We start from the raw sequence: 5,680 nt of genomic DNA on the forward strand, positions 1-5,680 counted from the left end.
ATTGTAGTCAACTCGACGCAAGGGAGGAGTAATCTCGAAGGTCCGACCGCAGGATGCACAAAATTGTAGAGCAACCTTCCATGCCTCAAACCCCAATCCAAAGTGCGTAGCTGTCGCAGGTAGCGGAGGTCTATCCAACGTGGTGGGTGCGCCTCAGAGTGTAGGGGGACGCCAGCAGCCTCAAGGAACCAAGTCACGATGCCTCCCATGCACATCACTCCGGGAGTGTGGTTGAGGCTTAGTCGCGAGACCCAATGCTTGTATGTCAGCATGTGGTTGATAAGGTAGAGCGAGACGGAAGCGTTGGATATGTCACCTTGCAGCGCGGTGCAATCCATGGCAGTGAATGAGAGTCCCTTAAGCGCCAAATCGATCATCTCTAGATCGCCATTCGTCATGTATCCTTTAATCTCTTTAGCGTAAAATGCATTGGTGACCGCCTTCTGGAAGTAACGCAACACTGGGCTCCGCACGTTCAGCGCTTTTGTCTTCGAGGAGGTGAATGTGGGTGCACTCCCAATCGTTGCCCAGAGTGCGGATATCTCATCCCGATCGAACTGCGGCGTAGTCCCTGTTCCGCTGGGAAATCCAAACATCTCTTCGACAGTTTTGAAACTGAGAGTGTAGAACTGGCCATGAACGCGAAATGTAATGTAGCCCAGACCTCCATCAGACATCATTCCCGGCTCATCCGCATACAGATGCGTCTCCAGAGTACAGAGGAACTGAATTGTCTCCTCCCTGTATCCGCTTTTTGGTGTGTTCATGATTCCCTCCAGATGGCACCGCCTAAACAGATACTAAACATCCTCCCAAATCCCGAGTTGCTGCATAGTCTCAACATGGGGATATCTTGTTCCCTCAAACTCCATCTGCTGGAACAGCTCGTAGTATTCCTTGGGAGTTAATTTCGTCTCAGCGCTCTTCCGTTTGACCAATTTTCTGGGAGCTGGTGTTGAGCGCAACGCAGGTTCCTCCTGTTCGTAATCACTCCCGTCCTCTTTTGAGTTTGAAGATTGTGCCGGTCGCTTCCCGTGACTCTTGCACTTAGAGAGCGGTTTGTCTGGTCTGCTTGACCCAGCGCCTCGCGTAGGCGGCTTGGAAGTAGCAACACGTCCTGGAACCTGACAACCATACTTATCATACATCTCGTCCCAAAAATTGTCAGACATTGCAAAGCGGAGACAATTCAAACTCAAAATCAAAGATTAGTAGGTTAGTGACCGGGCAATAATACAAATCGCAAAAAAAATCAATGAGAGTGAGTATGGCGCGAGACAAACGAAGATGGTGATAATGGCTTGATCGAAACGAAGATTGTGACAGTGACTCGGTCGAAACGAAGATTACAGTGGCTCGGACGAAAATTTAGAGTGGCGATGGGAATTACGGCTCAGACGGGAACGAAGATGGTCGCAGTGGCTCGGACGACAGCAAGATGGTCGCAGTGGCTCGGACGACGGCAAGATGGTCGCAGTGGCTCGGACGACAGCAAGATGGTCGCAGTGGCGTGAGACGGTGGTGATGAACGAAGGCGTGGAGTGACGTCGAGATCATCGGTCGAGTAGAGGACGTAGTGGTGGTGGGATGAAATAGAGAAGTGAGAGTGAGTTGATGATGATGAGCGTAGAGGTGAGTGAAAAAGAGGGAGGTGAGAGTGTGTTTAAAAAGAAGGAGAGTTGTGAGGGTGGTGGTGAAGTGAGGTGACACAAAGTTAGTGTGTCTCATGAGTGGGAACAAGAGAGATGTAGAGGTGATAGGTTCACGTGGGTGGAAAATCAACAAAGAGGGAGAGAGAGAGAGAGAGGGGTGTCGGTGAGAGTAGGTAGAGGAGGGGGATGAGAAATGAATGGTTGGGGAGAAAAGAGAAAAAAATTATTGTGTTAGGTGGGGTTACGCAGTGTGAACTTCTCTACTTTTCTCACCACACTCTACTCTTCTGTTCACTCTGTCGACTCTTCTCTTCCCCTTTTCTTTTTTTTTCGATTTTATTTGTATCTCCCCTCCTCTATTCATTCTGCCCCTTTTTTTTTTTTTTATTGTTGCCCATATTCCCTTCTGTTGATTCCTGAACGCATAAAAACCAAAAAAGAAAATTAAAAACACAAGGATCCTAAAAAAAAATATTTACAGTGATACCTTTGGGACTTCCTCCCAAGTGAGCTTGTTTAAAGTCACTAGCTTGACTTTTCAGTTTTTTAGGCTTTTGGGGGTTCATAGAGGAGCACAGAAAACCCCTCTGGTCGGACTTGGTCAGCTAAATATTTCTTGACTCTCTGACCGTTCACAGTGAATTCACTACCATCTTTGTTCAGGAGAGTGATGGCTCCGAATGGCAGAACTTCCTTGACGTTAAAAGGTCCAGACCACCTAGACTTAAGCTTTCCAGGAAATAACTTAAGTTTGGAGTTGAAAAGCAAAACCTGATCCCCAGCTTTGACCTCCTTGACAATAATCTTCTTGTCATGAAAATTCTTTGTCCTCTCCTTGTAAATCTTGGAACTCTCATAAGCATCAAGTCTTATTTCTTCCAACTCATGGATGTCAAGAGTTCTCTTAGCCTGAGTTGTGTCAATATCCAAGTTCAGCAGCTTGATTGCCCAAAGTGCCTTGTACTCAACCTCCACAGGGAGATGACATGCTTTACCATATACCAACTGAAACGGTGTTCTGCCTATTGGCGTCTTGAACGCTGTTCTGTATGCCCAGAGAGTCTCGTCCAACTTGACAGACCAATCTTTCTTCGAGACTCCAACAATTCTTGACAAGATACCCTTGATCTGTTTGTTCGAAACTTCAACCTGACCGCTGGTCTGAGGGTGATACGCAGTAGACACTTTGTGCTTGACCCCATACTTTCTCAGCATGCTCTCAAAAACTTTGTTGACGAAGTGAGTTCCACCATCACTGATCACCGCTCTAGGTATCCCATACCTTGGAAAGATTATACTTTTGAACAGCTTCAGAACAACCTTGTGATCATTGGTGGGGCTGGCTATGGCTTCGACCCACTTAGAAACATAATCAACTGCCACCAAGATATAGACATTCCCATTAGATGGGGGGTTGAAAGGACCCATGAAGTCTATCCCCCAGACGTCAAATATCTCCACTTCCAGGATTGGATTTTGGGGCATCTCGTTTCTCCTTGTGATGTTGCCCATCCTCTGACAAGCGTCACACTTGGTGATGAAGTTGTGAGCGTCTTTGAACAAGGTTGGCCACCAGAGACCTGCTTGGAGAACCTTCTGAGCTGTCTTGAATGTGGCGAAATGACCTCCGTAGACGGAACCGTGACAATGCTCAAGCACTCCCTGCACTTCCCCTTCTGCTATGCATCTTCTGAACAGACCGTCAGAACCTCTCTTGTACAGATAGGGTTCATCCCAGAAGTAGTGGTTGACCTCTCTGAAAAGCTTCTTCTTCCTGTATGGATCCATGTCATCAGGGCCTTCTCCACATACCTTGTAATTCACAACATCTGCATACCAGGGTGCAGTCTCAGAAGTGATTGCCATGCATCTGATTTTGAGGTTCTCAACCCCTGTGTCATGCATCCGCTCACAAACCTGGGCTACCAGAAGTTGTTCATCAGGTATTGAGTCATTTATTGGAACAACATCTTCTATCCTCATTCTTGACAAGTGGTCTGCAACTCCATTTTCTATTCCTTTCTTGTCAACTATCTCCATGTCAAACTCTTGGAGAAGCAGGATCCATCTCAGCAGTCTCGGTTTGGTATCCTTCTTCGAGTAGATGTGTCTCAGAGCGGCATGATCGGTATACACAATGACCTTCGAACCTACAAGATAACTCCTGAATTTCTCGAATGCAAACACAACTGCTAGGAGTTCCTTCTCTGTGGTAGCATACCTTCCCTGGGTCTCGTCCAAGGTGCGACTTGCGTAGTAGATGACATGAAGCTTCTTGTCAATACGCTGTCCCAGAACTGCTCCAACTGCAAAGTCTGAAGCATCACACATGATCTCAAAAGGATGATCCCAATTCGGAGCTTGCACTATGGGTGCTGAAACCAAGGCCTCCTTGATCTTGCTGAAAGCTTCCAAACATGCTGCATCAAATTCGAACTCAACCTCCTTGCACAACAACCTTGTCAAAGGTCTTGCAATTTTTGAGAAGTCCTTGATGAATCTCCTGTAAAACCCAGCATGTCCCAGAAAACTCCTGATGTCCTTCACTGTCTTAGGCTGTTGAAGCTGAACCATGACCTCAATCTTAGCTTTGTCAACCTCAATCCCTTTCTCAGAAATTTTGTGTCCCAGAACAATCCCTTCTTCAACCATGAAATGGCACTTCTCCCAGTTCAGCACCAGGTTCGTCTCCTCACATCGCGTCAATACCCTGCACAAATTTAACAAACAGGAGGAAAAAGTGGAACCGTATACAGAGAAGTCGTCCATAAACACTTCCACTGACTCCTCAATTAAATCCGAGAAAATTGAAGTCATGCACCTCTGAAAGGTGGCAGGAGCATTGCACAAACCAAATGGCATGCGTCTGTAGGCAAAAGTGCCATAGGGACAAGTAAAGGTTGTCTTTTCCTGATCATTTGGGTGAATAGGGATTTGGAAGAATCCACTATACCCATCAAGGAAACAATAATAGGGATGACTAGCTAGTCTTTCCAACATTTGATCAATGAAAGGCAGAGGAAAATGATCTTTCCTAGATACAGCATTCAACTTCCTATAATCTATACACATCCTATGTCCTGTGATGGTTCTAGTTGGGATTAACTCATTTTTGTCGTTTTTGATCACAGTTATGCCTCCCTTTTTAGGTACACAATGCACTGGAGATACCCAAGTACTATCAGAGATAGGATAGATAACTCCAGCATCAAGTAGTTTCAGGATTTCTTTCTTAACTACCTCTTTCAGATTAGGATTCAATCTTCTTTGGGGTTCAATACTAGCATATGATTCATTTACAAGATTGATCCTATGGGTGCATAGACTAGGTGAAATTCTCTTGATATCATCTAAAGAATAACCAATAGCCTTTCTATACTTTTTCAGCTCAGTTACTAGCATCTCCAATTCATCATCACTCAACCTAGCATTCACTATAACAGGATAAGTAGAATTGGTTCCCAGAAAGACGTACCTGAGCCCGGAAGGAAGAGTTTTGAGTTCTACCTTTGGAGCTTTCAGTTCCAACCAGTCGTCAGCATGGGCGTCAGAAGCGGTAATAGTCGAGCGTGGTTCGAACGGTGTCTCGAGCGGTGACTGAAGTCAGGTCTTGACGTTGGTCGAGTGGGAGGTTTCACGTTCTGAATTCTCTGTCTCAACTACACATACCTCTTCTGCGTCAGACAACTGCTCGAACTCTTCTGGTTCGTCCGTTTTTCTGTGGGAGTCTAGCATATTCTTGTAACAAGTGGTCTCCCCATGCAGGAACCCTTCTTCTCCATCCTTGGTTAGAGCAGTTTTGAGATGATCCTCCTCAGCTAGTTCCTCCAACAACTCGTCAGCCAACTTATCCATCTCCTCAATGTAGAAGAGTTGTCCTCCTATTGTTGGCTTCTTCAAAGTATCCTTGATGTCAAACTTCATAATGAAGTCGTCTCCCAGATTGAGATCAATCTTGCCATTTCCGACATCAATGATTGCTCCTGCAGTCGCCAGGAACGGTCTTCCTAGGATCAGAGGATCCTTTG

This window comes from Camelina sativa, chromosome 2, assembly GCF_000633955.1.
Source record: "Camelina sativa cultivar DH55 chromosome 2, Cs, whole genome shotgun sequence".
Taxonomy (NCBI): Eukaryota; Viridiplantae; Streptophyta; class Magnoliopsida; order Brassicales; family Brassicaceae; genus Camelina; species Camelina sativa.